General features: G+C 38.8%; 1 long non-coding RNA gene across 2 annotated transcripts in view; it reads left to right on the top strand.

Annotated features, from left to right (window-relative positions):
* The first annotated feature begins 6,991 nt into the window (after positions 1 to 6,991).
* The window catches only part of LOC122158846, a 90,597-nt gene continuing 81,163 nt past the window's right edge, over positions 6,992 to 16,425 (top strand). For both annotated transcript variants that reach the window (XR_006168312.1, XR_006168311.1), the window contains exon 1: positions 6,992 to 7,181. This is a non-coding gene — a long non-coding RNA (uncharacterized LOC122158846). The remainder of the gene's footprint in view (positions 7,182 to 16,425) is intronic.

Raw genomic sequence — 16,425 nt, 5'->3', positions numbered from 1 at the left:
ACCCAGGAATAGGCTCAGACTATGAACACGACTGGACCTTCATTACAGTGAGTTTGATTCCAGCCTTCCAGAGCTCAGCCTCTTTACAGGGTTCTGCAACAGCTTTAACTTACCATTAATGTGCCCCGTAGGTTCATTATGGCCCAGTGGCCAACTCAGGGTACAGCAGCCTATATTCAAAACAACTAAATACCTATATTTTTCAGCCTTGAAGTGACATGATGTTACTGTGCTGTTGCCTTATCTTACACACTTTCCAAGAGGCATTTCTGTTACGTCCCAGACTGGACAGCCATCTCAAGGAAACAGTCTTTCCAAGGAAAATGTTCTGTTCTGAAATTGAGAATCTACTTTAACCTTTCTAATCTGGAAACCTTTTAGATATTTTGTGCTCAATATCGATTCCCACTGTTATTATGAACTTTTATTTTTTGTCTTTAAAAGATTTATCCCACCTATTATGGGACAGCTGAGGGCATAAAGAGCAATAAGCAAACCATCTGTGACTACTCAGAGCTGTCCTAATTGACAAGTTATGCTCAAATAAATTCGAGCGGGTAGCAAAGTTTGCCTAGGTTTTGCCTACAGGAACAAAATGCAATCGTGGATGTAGGAAAAGTAGGAGACAGAAAGTTTCGTTGTTAACAGCTGCTTCAAAACTGTCCAAAAGACTTCTGAACTATACACTCTGGGGTGTCCACTTTCAGTCTGATTCAGCATCTAAAACCCTCTGCCGATTCTTCCCAGGCTTCCACCTTCTGCCAGTGCTCCTGGAAGTCCTTATGGCCTGCTGGCATCTCACAGCAGCGCCACAGAACTTTCATAGTGCTGCTTCTTTATCTTAACCTGAACTCTTGGACTTGCTCCAGAAAGTTTTGTTGTTGTTACTACAAAGAAAAGAGAAAAGCATTGGAAGGAAAAGAATTGCATCTGAGTAGTATTAACTTTTGTATTGAGACAGCTGTGATATGGACCACACCTCGAGGTCAGTGAAGGAATATGTGGAAAATGGAGCTTAAACTATAATACCTCCAAGAAATGGAGATTGGTAAAGCTGCAGATAACTGGAAAACTGATAACAAAACCTATTCATTCATTCTCTGTTTAGTGAATATGAAATTGAGGAATCTCAGAAGGAGAAATTAAATGCCTTTGCTTTTCACATACTGTTTTTCTTTCGAGATGAAAATAATGACAGAAGAACACTATTGTGGTATAGAGGTAGTGAGAGTAAAGCTCTTGTGCTTAAAATACAGAAGTTCTGCTGCTTCTTCTATCTCCAGTTTCTTAAGAAAAAGGTAGTTAGGCAAAAGTAAAGAGCAGAATTTGCAAAATGTTGTGAGATGATAATGTTCCTGTAAACATGGATGCTTTCTTTAGCCCTACATCTCCTGACGGTCATGCAGGCAAAGATAAAGTAATAACAATAAAAAATTAAATAAAATAGATGTTCATACAACCTGATGGTAAATATAACTCGAAATAACTTCATACAAAAGAATGCCTGTGTGTTCATTTGCATTCCAAAGTGAAATTAATGCTGCAAATAGTTCCAAATCAAGTTTTATCCAAAATGAGGCCAAGACTACAGTTCCTCTTCCTTCCTACTAAAAAAGTCAGTTTTCTTGTCTCAGAGCACGTTTCAGCTCACACTAAACAAAAATTAGATCAGGAAATATGTCAAGCCTGAAATGAAAGTGTACTGCCACAGCCAGTTTGCAATGGATCAAGACACAGGCTGTGGTAGCAGCAATCAGCAAAGAGCATACACACAGGTAAGACTCATAGGGTTATTCCACTCCTGTAGTTGCTAGTGGGCAGATTTTCTGAGCAACAGAATATTTCAGTTATTTAGAAAGTTAATTCCTATAAATTTTGACTCTTCTTTTCAGATTACACGTATAATTCTATGCTTTTTTATTTTTTGTTTATTTTTTCTGACACATTTTGCTCCCCGTGGACAAAAGCAGTATCTTCAAAGATTGCTGCTGTTCATCCATTGTGAAGGTTTATTAATGAATTTCCACTGTGAGGAAAGAAGTGCTTCTTTCATCTTCACAGCTCCTCCTGCACTGCAGGGGAATCCTGAAGAACAGATTTTGAAGACGAGAATGTTGTAGAGGAGCATGCATCAGGCAAAGCATACTCTGACATGACTGACTGCAATTCCATTGACTTCATCAAAATTATTCATATTTTAAAATTCAAGTGTGCTTTGACTAAGCACAGCAGAGAACTCAGTGGTTTCCCAGATTTTCATTACAGTATCCACCGTGGCCTTCCAAACTGTTATTCCTCCTGGAGTGAATGAAGATGTAAAATCCAGCAAGACTTTTGTGAAGTCAAATTTGCCAACTGGACATATAAGATACAGAACTGAAGGAGCAACAACAATCAGAGAGATGTGACAGTCATTTGTAAATAGATGAAAATGGTAAACAGATAAGAAGTGCCTTGTGCCAGCTATTTCAGTTGGCTACTTTCAACCAAAAACTTTGTTCTCTTGGCACAGGGAGCACCTGGTTAGCAATAAAAGAGAGAAGCACTGAATAGCTTGTGCTCCAAAGTGCCAGCCTATGAACATTTAGAAATTAAATGCTTTGGGTGGTTTGATATTCAGTTTATTCCCACTTACGTTTGCATCATTATTTCTTTCTCACTGGCCAAATGGCACACAAGGCAGATACAGCTTGGACAGGCGGCCTACTGAAGTAAACTGTGATACAACTTCTCATGCCACGGCCAGATGTCAAAAGTAGTTTTAGACTGTTAAAAAAATGAAAGGTTATGGCTGCTGTTTTGTGGAATTCTAAAATACTATAACCACATTATTTTGCAAGTTACTTAAAATTTTCTCTTAGTTCAGTGTTTTGTGAAGTGACAGTCGTGTTCCTTAGTGAAAACAGCACATGACAGTAGCACTGAGATTCATGGTGCACTGACAGGAAGGGTTGCTGCAATGTTTCAAGTCTGGAAACTGACAGATGTTGAACATTTCTTACCTCAAGGCCACAGATACCGGCTGTTTGATTTAAAGCATTAGAAGACTATCACCATGGCTAGGACTGAAGTTGCTGCAGAATAAATAGCCACAGTAGTTGAACTCTTCTGATTTCCTATTGTTTTATTTGCCCTTGAGTGCACTGCATTACTTTGAACAGACACACTTCAGGGACTCACAGCAGATTCTCATCCCCTGATTGAAGCATGACTGATCTGACATTTGGTGTTTTGGAAAAAGCTGGTGTAAAGGCCATTATTTTATAATCCCCAGGACAGTACACACTAGCACAGTTTAAAACCAAGAAACGGCAGCGCATAAGGTGTACTCTAACAGACTGGCAACACTTTTTGTTGGAGGCAAAATGGAAATAGTTTTTAACAAATCAGATTATATCATTCACCTCTTGAAGATTTTAGGTTTCTAGAATGATGGAAGACAACTTTCTGATGTAGCTGGGAAGAGATCCTACCAGAGGAGGTGCCCTGCTAGACCTCTGTTTACAAACAGAGAAGAACTGGTGGGAGATGTAGAGGCTGGGAGACATCTTAGACAGAGTGACCATGAAATTTCATGAATAGAACCATGAATAGTTCTCTGTGTTTGGTGAAGTCAGGAGGGGGATCAGCAAGACTGCTACCTTTGACTGCCAGAGAGCACATTTTGAACTGTTCAGGATGCTGGTAGGAGAGTCCCTTGGGATTCAGTCCTGAAGGATAAAATAATCCAGAAATGCTAGTAATTCCTCAAGAAGGAAGTCTTGAAGGCACAGGAGTGGGTTGTTCCCCTGTGCTATAAGATGAGCAGAAGGGGAAGAAAACTGATGTGGATGAACAGACAACTTTTGCTGATACTCCAGGAGAAAAAGAAAGTGTACCTCCAATAGAAGAAGTGACAGGTAATTCAAGGAGAGTATACTCTCTGCAACTACACAAAAAGAGGTTGTGGTGACGTGAGAGTTAGCCTCTTCTCCTGCATAAATACCAATAGGATGAGTGGGAATAGCCTAAATGAAGAAACTTGTGCTAGAAGAGGTTCAGGTTCAATAATATGAGAAACCTCTGAAAGACTGGCAAGGTGGTGGAATAGGTACCAAAAGAGGTGTTGGAGTCACCAACTCTGGAAATGTTCAAGAAATGTTTAGACGTGGTACTAAGGGACATAGTTAAGTGGGGAAATACTGGTGGTATGTAAATGTGGACTAGATGGCCTTAAAGGTGATTTCCAAACTTGGTGATTCTACGATTCTATGATATACAACTTTCATCAGAGCTGTTGTAGAAAAAAACCACCTCTTCATTCTAGTGTAAATATCAGGCAAACAATCACAAAGAATTCATGCCCTGAAAATAAATTCTCCTGTATGTACATTTGTGTTCATACATATACATATATATATAATTTAAATGTAAGTTGTTTAGCTGTTGCTAAAGGAACTGTTTTTCCACATGCCACGTGACTGGATTAATTGAGCTGTCTGTACTGTAAATTTGTGACCTGTACTTCCCTTTCCATGGAAATGACAATGTTTGCAATTTTTCCCAGTCCCTACATGCATAGGGTAAGATGGCTGAAGACATTCCTTCTTCAGGGAATCTAACAATCCAGATATCCCCATAACCAGATTCCTCGAGTATTGAGAACAGGTAGCTTTGGAGGAACTGTAGGCATTTCCAAAGCAAAGATATAAAGAGTAATTGCATTGGAAAGTTTCTTCATTTAGTGGTGATCTCGTGGCTTGAAGTGATTGATTTTTGTGTTCTTTCTAGATATATCTTCCTCTCACCTAGTATGATTGAAACAATGAGCTTTATAGCTTTTTTTCTTTTTCATTTTATTTCGTATACTAAATGAATTCAAAATCAGGTTTCAAGTTCTTTCATGTTCTAAAAAAAGGTAACTACACTGAAAACAGATAATTGGTATTTTTACTCCTTTAAAAATTATGACATTTCAAAAAGGTTATGTTCCAATATTTCATTTTGTAAAAGTGTAATATCATCCCCTCTTGTCCCCTTGTCATGTATGTGACACTATAATTCCTAACACAGTTCCTATGAATCTTGTAATGCCACTTTTCCTGTATTTCCTTGAATTCTAGGACTTTCCACAGATTATTATCAAAGAAATGAAAATTTGCTTTGATTTAAGGTTAAAATAGAGAGTTCTTAAAATTAAGGTGTAGAAAGCTATAATCATGCTGCCACAATTCTACTTATTGGAGCATTCTGGGGAAGACACATTCCCAAGTATTCCCGAAGGAAATTTGTCCCACAGACCTTTAGCATCAGGGCAGCAGGCCGTGTGAACTTGTGTCCTTTCACCTGCCCCACGTATGGGGGACACATAATTGTCCCCATGACAGTCATTCAGTACAATGTAAATTCCAGTTCTGCTCATGCTTTTCCAGCTTTATAGCGCAGTGTTATTGGATCCAAAGCTCCCAGAGCCTTGGGTTTCAAATTTTTGGTCATCCCCAGTACGGCTTTGCTCTGGGATTTTGAACTAAATTTTTGCTTTCTGTTCTGAAATGATCCATGACACAGATCTGAAAATCTTTATCCTAGTGTGCTTGGAGAAAGTCACTCATGTTTCCTATGGGAGAAAAGTCCCTGACAGGCAGAAGCCTTTGGCTGTGACTTCTTTGAAGTCATTTTCTGAAATAGTACATATCCGCAGAATATTTCTGTTTTGACAAATTTACTTTTTCTACTAAACCAGGTGGTTATAAAATTCCCTGCTACCCTAAATTCAATTTACTGAATGTATTATTCATGGCACCCTAAATAGTACCTCTTGAAGCTGACCTGTCCCAGTAATTCCATTCCTCACATAATTGATGTTTTCCCAAGCATTTCTTCCTTTTTGCTTTCTCTCTAAACCCTGTGATACATTCTTTTTTGATGAAGTGATCAGCACAGAACAGTGGTTCAGAGGAAGCTTTCTGATTGATATGATGGAGTTCACTTTCAATATCATTTTCAACATCGTTCCGTTTGCATTCTAACATTCTGTTTGCTCTTTTGATCAATGCTGTGCCTTGAGCAGAGGCTATTATTGATTTTTTTCAGAGAAGCATCCAGGTCCTTTTTCCCCCTGTGGTGGCAGGTAATTTGGAGACCTACTCCCATTAGTAGGTCAGATTATTCTTGCCAATGCCCATCATTATCTCTGTTTTCTGAGCCCTGCAAGGCAGGCAGACAGGCAGTGTTCCTGCAATCAGGCTTCCCCCATAGGATCACAGCTTGATATTTGGTCTGGGACTGTGTGAGCACACTGCAGCCATCAGGGACAGATAATGCCTTCCCCACAGAGCCATGTGTTTCCTCAGCAGCAGTGCGACCCTCTGAGTCTCTAGTAATTACGCTAGAGTCTGGTTCTGAGTCACCAGAGAAGCAGAAAGGAAGCAGAAGAGAGGAGGCCCTTTGTTTCTCAAAGACCTATGCCTCAGAAGCTGAGGTTTTATTGCAGACTGTATAACGTATGAAGAAATTCTCTCTGGTATGCAATTGGTCAGCTGTACAGCTAAGGATGAGACTTGGCAAGGTAACTTCCTTCATTTAAGTTGCTAATTACGTTTCTATAAATACATCTATGAGCTTCACTTAAAACTTCCATTTCTAAAGGCTGACTCTAAACACGAGTACAAAACCCACACACACAAAGGGTGAGGAAAAAAAACCAACATTATAAGATGCAGTAATGGTTTTAAAAGTTTTTTACTATAGAAGGAAAAAGAATAAACTGATATGTCAGGGACCTAAAAGTTCTGACCAAAGGATGATCTTGCATTGGAACAAAGGATTCTGGGAACATAATTGGATGGCTTTGTGACTAGAACCATGGGCCACATGACTGTTTTAAGGAAAGCAGTATTTGCAGCTAGAGCTGTTTGTCTTGTTTTGGTGGGGAGTTGACCTTGGCAGTTATCTTGTTTTGCAGATAGTTGAGCTTGCTTGCAGGCACGTGTTCCACTTGGGCTCTGCATCACATACTGGCCATGCGGACACAGTGTGCAAGTGGAAACACCCCTGCATATCCTGGAGAGAAGTAGGAGGGAATCTGTAGTGGATTTTAGAGGAAAGTGCACTTCGAAGCACAGGACACCCTGCTGACACTACCTACCGAATCCGAAGGTGTGTTCCTTCTACTCAGAGCTTTGTCCATCTCTCAAGGGTTGGTAAGTAATGTTGTGCTTGCTTAAGGGAGCTTCAGGTTTAGCTTACTAGGGTTCATATTGCACTTGTTTAGGGAGTTTCTGCTTGCTGTTTACTAGGATTATCTAAGTGTCTGCCTGTGTGCATGTGTCAAACAAAATGTATAAACATCCATGCTGCCCTAGCATGTAGTTGCTTGCTTCTGCTCCTGAGACATTCTGTCTCTCAGATCCAAATGCATCGTGAAACAAAGGGGTTTAATATTAGAGTGCTCAGAACAGAAAGATTTCTACGTGGATATACAACCTAGATTTAGGATGAGAGGGAATCAGCTTAAGTTGCAGCAGGGGAGGCTCAATGTGGATATTAGAAGAAATTCCTTTCCTAGAAGAGTGGTCAGGCACTGAAATTGGCTGCCCAGGGAGTAACCATCCCTAGAGGTGTTCAAGAAACATTTAGATGTGGCACTGAGGGACATGGTTTAATTGGCATCACTGGTGGTAGGTGGATGGTTGGACTCAGTGATCTAAGAGATCTTTACCAACCTTAATTCTATGGTTCTATTTAACGTATTAATATTTTCTATGGAAGGCAATTGCTGAGAGATCAGTTTAGCCCCTCAGGTTCTGCACTATGGCTGTTTGCTGCTTGTAGAACACACAACATGGATTAAACCAGATTCATTTTTTCCGGCAGATTAAGCAGCTGTCTTCTGTTGAGTTCCCTACTCGATCTGTCTTGCCAGCACTTATTCATAAAAAAAATTGTCAGCTACTAGAGCATTAAAGTGGGACTGACTCTTTTGCATATATTTTTAGCTTGATAGCAACAAAAGCTGTATTTCCTATTTGTCCTTCAGCTACTTCCTGGATGAGTACCATCCAGGAGAGAGCATGCCAGTGTGATTAAAGGCAGTGTCAGAAGCAGTGTTTCCTCCTGAAGGAGAGGCAATGTACGCCCTGCTAAATACTGCTCTGAAAGGGATGCTAACGTACAGCTGAGAGCTACCTATGCATAATCCCCTAATGTTAGTGGTCAACCTACTAAATATTGCTCTTCTGAGACAGTAACACTAAAAACACAGCTAGGCCTCCAGAAGGAGCATCAAATTTCTGGTTTTATTTTTCTTTTCTAAGAAATGATCAATACTGAATATGAGGAGGAATCAAATTAACTTCTCTGTGACTCCTGTGTAAACTTCACTCTTCTGATTAATTTATTAACGGCACCTTAGCAAACACAGGACTTGCAATCAGGGTCGCTGAGATATAGCTTAGCAAATTACCTTGTTAATGAAGCATAAGAAGTAATAGAATTGTACTCAGCCTCTCCACTGTCTGGGATTGCAGGAGGGAAGATATAACATGTGCAATGTTAAAGTACTGCATTTTCTTTCTTTTATCCAGCTAAAGAGAGTTTTAAGTGTAAATCTCCCCTGCAAAGCCACAGTTCTGTTACAGATGGTGTAGGGGAACTGTTATCACAGTCTGAACTGATAATTGAGCACCTGGTGAAGGGGATCGCTGGCCCAGGAAGCACATGTGCAAACAATTTACCTGTGCTTCCCAGCTGATCCTGGGTCCAACCTTCTCTAGGACCATTTAAGAGCTAGCTTCCAGAAAGGGAATGCTTTCTGGATGAAGGCTATTCCCTGAGAAGGAGTGTCTTACAGTTAGAGAGCTTCATCGCTAGCTGAGTAAGTCAAATTTTTTTTAAGTATGATCATTGGTATTGTAAAGCACTTGTCAGAAATAGTTATATTGCTTCATAGGACTAGCAGATGAGTAAGATAGTGTTTTTTGCTATTTAGTTTCTCCCTTCTGAAGGCTTTCATTTCTAAGCAGATGTGCTAAAAGTGCTAAACCTTTTTAGAGGTCGTTGGAGATGATAGCTGTTTTGATTTGGAGAGTTTTCTCTGGACTGTGTATAGTTATTACATAAGGAAGCTCTAGGCAGGATATAATGCTGGGGTAACTTACAGCTGCTCTCCCAGGTACAGGCTGGGGAGGAGCGTAGGGGCATGATGCAGTGTTGTTCACCCTAGCTGAAAGAAGTGAGGTATCAGTATAATCTCCTGCAGACTAGGACCCTAGGGATGGTTGGAGACCTGAAACATCTTCTGTGTGAGCAAAGACTGAGAGACTTGGAACTGTTTGGCCTGGAGAGAACTGAGAGGGATCTCATTAGTACAGTGTTATCACATAACATGCTTCAGGTTCTTGTTCTAATAGAGGCTACTGTGGTCATTCACCCCAGTTCACTATTACTTACTTACCCCATGTATGTCTTGATTGCCTCAAGGTGTTTTTTCAGTCCATTTAAGTTGTTTTTCTTATTAGAAGCAAGTATGAAATATTCCTTCTCTCTTAGCTAAAGTGAGCTATGAATCTAGAGGTTTATGGAGATAAATCAGGAAAATGGAAGTGTGGGAAAGCATAAAAACAATAAATTGATAAATACCTGGGGTATATGGAATTAGTATCAATGGTGAAAGAATTGTAGGAAAATAAGACATGAACTAAAAAAAAACATAGTGTTGAGAAATTGATGTAAACAAGTTACTTTGTGGCCTCAGCCCTTCAACTAGAAGCTTATGGTGGCAACTTATATCCTAGAAGCAGCTTTTATATGTGGGAAAGTGAAAAGGTGGAATGAGAGCAGAAGGAAAAACTCAAGGTTTGTTTTTAAAAAAAAAAATAAAAAATTCTGGAAATGCATCCTCAGACTGGGGTTAGGGGAGAGGAATAAAAAAGTACAATGAAACCTTATAGTTGGCAACCAATTCTTTCTATAGGATTTATAGGAACTTCTTTTTTTCTACTCTTGTTCTACTTCTGTTCTTCAAGTTTCTTGGCAGACAAAACATTATTTTGCACACGATAGAAGTGAAAATGCGAGGCTTGTATGAGATTTCTTTTGGGAGTTGGTTTCTTCCATAAAGAAGATTATAAACTAGAGCAAATTGTAGGATACAGCTGTAAAATAGAACATAAGGTAGCTTTATTTACACTTCTGGGCCTTAAAGTAAACACTGCTATTATCATTACTTCACTTGAGTTATTAAGTAGTGATCAAAGTCTTCCCCCCTCTCCCCCCTCCCACTATACTTAGTAGTCTATACAGAAGCAGAGGAAAAGAGTACTATTGTGCTTTGCTCAACCCTTCATAATAGCTGCTGTCACTGTTGTGTTAGTACTTCTAAAAAAAAACAATGAAACAAATCGTTTTTCCTTTGGCAAAATGAAACTGTTCAACTGCAATCAAGATATTTCTCCTGTGGCTGGCCTGCCTTGGTTTTGCCTGACTTTTTTTTTTTTTTTTTCCTCCTGTGCTTTTGTTATATCTTTTATAAGGTTAAACTCTCTGGCCTTGAATGGTTCTTCCTCCTGGGGTCTCATAGGCAATCTTTATAATTATATTAATTTTGTGTTTAAGCTTTTTTCTCAGCATGAATCACTCATGAGCAGAATGTTATTATTAAACTTCAGAGTCTAAGAAGATTATTAGTTCAGTTTTCATTGCGTAATATACACTGAGGGCAAAAAAAAAAAAGCACTGGGAATTGTTCACTTGTGAATTATGGGGGAAGAAGAAAAATTAAAAATGGCTCTTTGAGCTGCCTTTGTGAAATGCAGATTGATAGAAGTCTAAATCTGTTGGAGTGGAGAAAACAGGCACTAGTTAGTGAAATGGTAATCAAAACAATACAGCTGCTTTTGTACAATACAGACAGATACAGACGAGGATTTAAGTCACATTGCACCTGGTAGGTACTGTCCACCTATTCCTGTGAGACAGGAATTAATTACAACAGAGTGAATTTCTCTTCAGAAAGAAGCCGGTGGAGGAGATGAGATTGCTGATAAATGCTGTTAAATGCATTGTTGCTGGAAGCCTTTTCTACTTTGTTTCTATAAATTATGTTCTACAATAGGGCATGGACTGTGCTTCTCCTCAAGAACCAAAGTCAGCTGCTTGCAGCTATGTCCGAGATTGATTTTTTTTTATTTATTTTTTTTTTCCCCACCATCTGCTTTTCCTTAGTTCTCTATTCTTCTGAAGAGATACATGGTATCTGGCATAGGCTTAGTTTGTGTAGGTTGCTCTGAAAGTTATGCCCTCTCTTTATTTCCATGGAAACTACAACAGCTGCTTAACTACTGCTATGATGGTGTTGTTGCTAGGGAGATGTCATTCAAGCAGTCAGTCTTTCTTTAGTCCAAGCAGATGGAAGTCACAAGGTGCCATATCTGGACTATATAGTGGGTATTTTTTAGGACTGTGGCAGTGTGCTCCATGATCTTCAAAATAGTATGGAGCCTGACATTATCGTGCTGCAAGGGAAAAGTTATCTTCTCTGTTCTGTCTCTTAGTCAGTGTTGTAGTGCATCAGTCAGAGTTGATGGCTTGTCTGGGTTCTGGGAAATCCAGGAGGATCACCCCTTTCCTATCCTAAAAGACAGTGCATGTCCTGTTACCTCCTGAGGACTGTGTGCTGAAATTTTTAATTGGTAGAGAATTCATGTGTTGCCACTCCATGGGCTGCTGTTTTGACTGACTTTTTCCTCTCAGACTGCCCCTTTGCAGCTATCTTTTGCATGGCAACAAAATTTAATTGAATGTTAGCCACGAAATTCCGCCTCTACTTCCATACTGTCACTACCTGTTTCTGGTATAAGTAAATATAATAATATAGCAGACATTACTTTTGGAGCAGTCCCTTTGCAATTAATTGCATTCACTTCCTAGCTAATCAGGGTTGAGTAAGGTGCAACATATCTATTTATTAACACCTTGCAATTTCTTTCTTGAAAGAATACAGATAAATTCTTAGTAGTATAACCTCCCTGCATCTAATGGAACAAGGGCAATAAATGCTTTCACCACTCTTGCAAGGGAAGAAATAAGGTACTGTTGCAGAATTTTGCAGCAAGGTATGTTTTGAGTGAAGAGGATTTTTGGACCAGAGTAAAATGACAGACTCAATTATTGAGGCTAGAATAAATGCCCAGACTTCTGCACTTCCTTAATTCACTGCAATATTAGGCAACTGCTACCATTTCCTTTCTCGTTTTCCATCTATTTTTTTTTCTTCTTGGGCACTCTGACTGTAGCATTGATTGCAGTGCTTACAGGATAGGGCAGCAAGTAGAAAGTTTTCTGGAGAGTCTTTACTGCAGACTGAGTATATCTGATGCCTCAGGTTTGTTGAATAGGCAGATTAAAGATAAAAACACTGATTTTATTACATGCATTATATACCATTTCAGAGGTCTGATAGTTCATGCTGTGGGATGTCTTGGGGGGAAAAAAGTCTAAGTAATACAAAAACATAAGAAAAGCCAAGGAACATGGAATTTTGATGTCTTCTGTGGGATGATGCCTTGACTGATGGATTTTGGGAAAGGGGAAGGAGGGTCAAACCAGAGAAGAGATCTTTCTGTGTGATTTCCTTATGCAGTCATAGAACTGGGACTCTTTTTCCTAACCTGGGAGAATGGAGGGCTGAGAGTGATACAGTTTTCAAATTAGACTACTTGTAGCATGCTCTTAATCTCAAAGTTCTTCAGGTCAACCTTAAAAGGAATGGATTTCATATACTTAGAGCAAGTAATGCGACCAGTTCTTAACAGCTCCTAGATTCTGCAGTCTGGTGCTACTCAAGTTTCTGTAGTAAGACTGCAAAAGAAGCTGGGTTGGGGGTATCTTCTACTCTTCATAAACAGCTTTTTCTTTTTCCTACCGGTTATCTGCATTATTGATACTAGGAATGTGACTATGTTTGAGCAATCTATTAACATAAGGATATTGGGATTACTTAACTTTCATTAAATATGAATTGGCAATCACCTAGCTAAAACAAAACAAAATCCAGCATAAAGATTTAATTAAACTATGTTGACTCTTATTGTGGTTACTGTACTGGCACTGCACGTGTAGAATGAAGTAGGGAATGCTAGATTTGTCACTAGTATATTCAAGGAATCCTTTGCACCCTCTGAGTAGCTCATTCTCTTCATTTTTCACCATCCGTTTGCCTTCTGTTGGTGTACATCATTATGTATTATAGATTTCTGCCTTTACAGCTTGTCAGGATATTTATAATTGCTGTATTGTCTAAGAATTACCATACTTGACAGTGCTTTAGTTTTTGCAATTTGTTCTGTCTGCTACCTATGGGAGAATAATAGAACTTAGGCTCAATTATCTGTAATAAAATCATTGAAGCTTGGATAATATTTTCTACTCCAATGTTTTCTTTTTGCATTTCTTTATGGAAATACCTGCTTCATAAACTGCAACCAAAGATTTTGCAACGTTTATGGAGTGACCTAATGAATTAAGAGCAGAAATGCTTTTTGCATAGAATGTTTTTTTTTTTTTTAAGATTGTTCTCGTGTGTCCTTGCAGACAACAGTCAGACTTAGGGTTTAATTAATACAATCTGATTTAAATTCCTTATAAATAGGCAGCATTGACATTCCCATTGAAACAATTTGATTTTCTCATGAATACATGATGAGAGCTTTGTGTTTTCTCTTCCATCAGAGCATTGTGGAGGAAGAGAAAGGGGTTTTCTTGAGCGTTTGTCCTTGGTTCTTTGTTTTTTATTCATTTACTTGTGTAAAATAGTACTACAGAAATCTTAATATTTTTGTATACAATTAAAAAGTAAGTTTACTTTCTGATGCTATCTGTTAGCTCACTTGCTTTGAAGTCCTTTTAGTAATATCTGAAGTGTATACCATTGATAGTGTAACCATCCTGTAGGCCTGGTTATAGATAATAAAGCTGTGAAAGCTGGTCTGTTAACTGCAGAGAGCACCAGATAATCGATGGTATCATATTTATGGTATTACTCTCCTTATCGAGCAATACTAGATCAAAATACATCTGGTTCAATTGTTATAAATTCTATAGTTCTCAACTTCTTAGCTTGTTTTCACCTCCCATAATGTTTAAAGCCTTCATGACTTGAACTGATGTGGATTTGTAATTATTAGAAGCCTTTGATATTCAAAAGAGATCATGCATTTCTGCTAATTAATTAATGACTTCCCAAGTGACTCAGTCCTACCAATATGCGATAAATATTTAAAATTTCCATGGAATAAAGAATTTGACTACTTTTTCATTTTGCTTTCATGGTTTTGAAGTTTGAAGCAAGAGGATTTTTAATTAGGCTCAACATATTTTTAATTTACATGGATTTTTAAAATATGCTATGTACATTTCTCCTGGAGTTGATGGCTTGTCTTGAAATTAGCAAAACAAATCAGTTGTTCTACCTCAGAAGATATCTTAGATCCAATCCTGCATGCGTCCATAATTCTACTTGCTACAGATCCTAAACTGTAGGGGAATTATCTCCAGAGATCATAGAGGCTGATTAAGTTCTTTCTGGTATACTGGGAGAACTACAGCTTGAGAGAATTAATCAAAACAAGTTTATCTGGAAGCTACCTAGAGCTAGTGGAATACAGTAGGTACAGCATCTAATGTGTTTCCTCCGTGATGCTTTGGGGCTGAAGTCAGACTGACTTCTGACAAAAGATACTGCTCTTTCTGCTTAAAATTCAGAAAGCAGAATCTTATCCTGGTGGCTTAACTCTTTCCAGTAGCCTTGAAAAAGACAGATATGACCTAATCACTTGAAGTATGTCTGAAGAAGGAGAAAGTATTACCAACATGATGCTGCCTTCATCTTAGCTTGCAGTTGAAATAAAGCTGTATTTGCCACTTCCTATTATTTCCTTTTCTTTTAAGATAATTTAAGGATTAACTCAAGAGAGAGAAAATAAGTTACAGTCAAGAGGGTAGGGCACTCTGGTGGTTCTATTTACAGCTGTCTTGGAATCTTTCACATTTCGCAGTCTCTGAAAGCAGGAAATGGACAATTAGTAGGACGCATCAATTGCTTATTGGGGACTGTGCACAGCAGACAGGTAAGACTAATGAGCTGGGGGCTAGGCACTAATATAACTGCCAGGTCCAGTGAGAGCAGTGTCTGCCTCTCCAGCAGCTCACCATCAGGTGAGGAGGAATCAGGTTAATCAGACTAACTCTTCTCAGTGTTACCTTAATCTCTGCTTTTTTTTTCCCCTCCATATTAATATTTTTACTCTTGAGTCACTGTGCTCATTACTCTTCAATCCCAACAACATTGGCAGTTCTGTAAATACTTTCATGTGAGAGTTTATCTAGCCTATTCCTAAGACTCTTTTTGAATTCAAACAAGTTTGAGATTTATAGATGGCTTATTTGTATACCTTCAGAGCTCCTTCTTGAAGAAATTAAGTACCTTAATGAGGAAGTTTTTTTTTTTCCCCAGGAATATTAAGCATTTTGACCTCTTTGATCTACCACCATATGGAGGCCACGTCAACTTTTGCTAGTCTATGTCTTATTTGAGCTAAATCTTCTGACATGCTCTTTCTGCTTTTGTAAAATGATGTGCAAGAATACTTTAAGTGTGGTTTAAAAACCTCCCTCATTTCAGACATTTAGGGCACTCTGCAGTGTAGTGTTCTTTCACACCTCTGAAGCACAGTCCTGTACTGATTTGCCAGCTATTCATGAAGCTATTCCAAGCCCTCTGTTTACAAGGTCCTTGCCAGCCTGGGCAAGATGCAGCTGTTTTCATCAAGGCATTCTATTGATAATAGTGCCTTTCTTTAAAAATCAGAGCCATGCTTTCCTTGAGAGAGCCTTACATTCATGAAGCTAAGCTCAAAAGGGGAGACTAAATCATGTGGTCTTAGCTCCTCACTGTGACAGGCTATCAAATTTTGCACTTAATTTTTATCAAGTCCAAAGACTTCTCAAGCCTTGAAGTCCTGCACTGTATGCAGTGGGAGGCTGTCTATAACCCAGCTCCCTGGGTCAGTTTTGTTTGAGGTCTTTTACCATGCACAATGAAAAGAGGATATACACAGCTTAAGAGCTTTATGCCTTTTGATGTCAGAATTTTTCCTCTTGAATCCTTGAACCACTCGCTATCTCAAAAAATAGGTTTTTTCCTTTCATTATCTGGAGTGGTTTTAGCTTACAGACTTTCTCTCAGCTTAGCTGCAATAGCTGTGCTGTATCAGCTGAGCTGTTGTGCAGAGTTGCAGTATCAGTGTCCACATATGAGGAACTGCTTATATTAGACATGATAGACAATTCAAACACTTGCTCGGTGTTGTTGCAGGAACATGACTCAACTTCCCACATACACTCAGTATTCATTTTTAAAGGTCTTTTAGGACTCCATTCTAGAAGGTG

This window comes from Centrocercus urophasianus, unplaced genomic scaffold, assembly GCF_019232065.1.
Source record: "Centrocercus urophasianus isolate 14NV4802_14NV808 unplaced genomic scaffold, USGS_Curo_1.0 seq_15, whole genome shotgun sequence".
Taxonomy (NCBI): Eukaryota; Metazoa; Chordata; class Aves; order Galliformes; family Phasianidae; genus Centrocercus; species Centrocercus urophasianus.
Note: the sequence above shows the minus strand (reverse complement) of the source record. Positions and strands in the feature narration are given on the sequence as shown.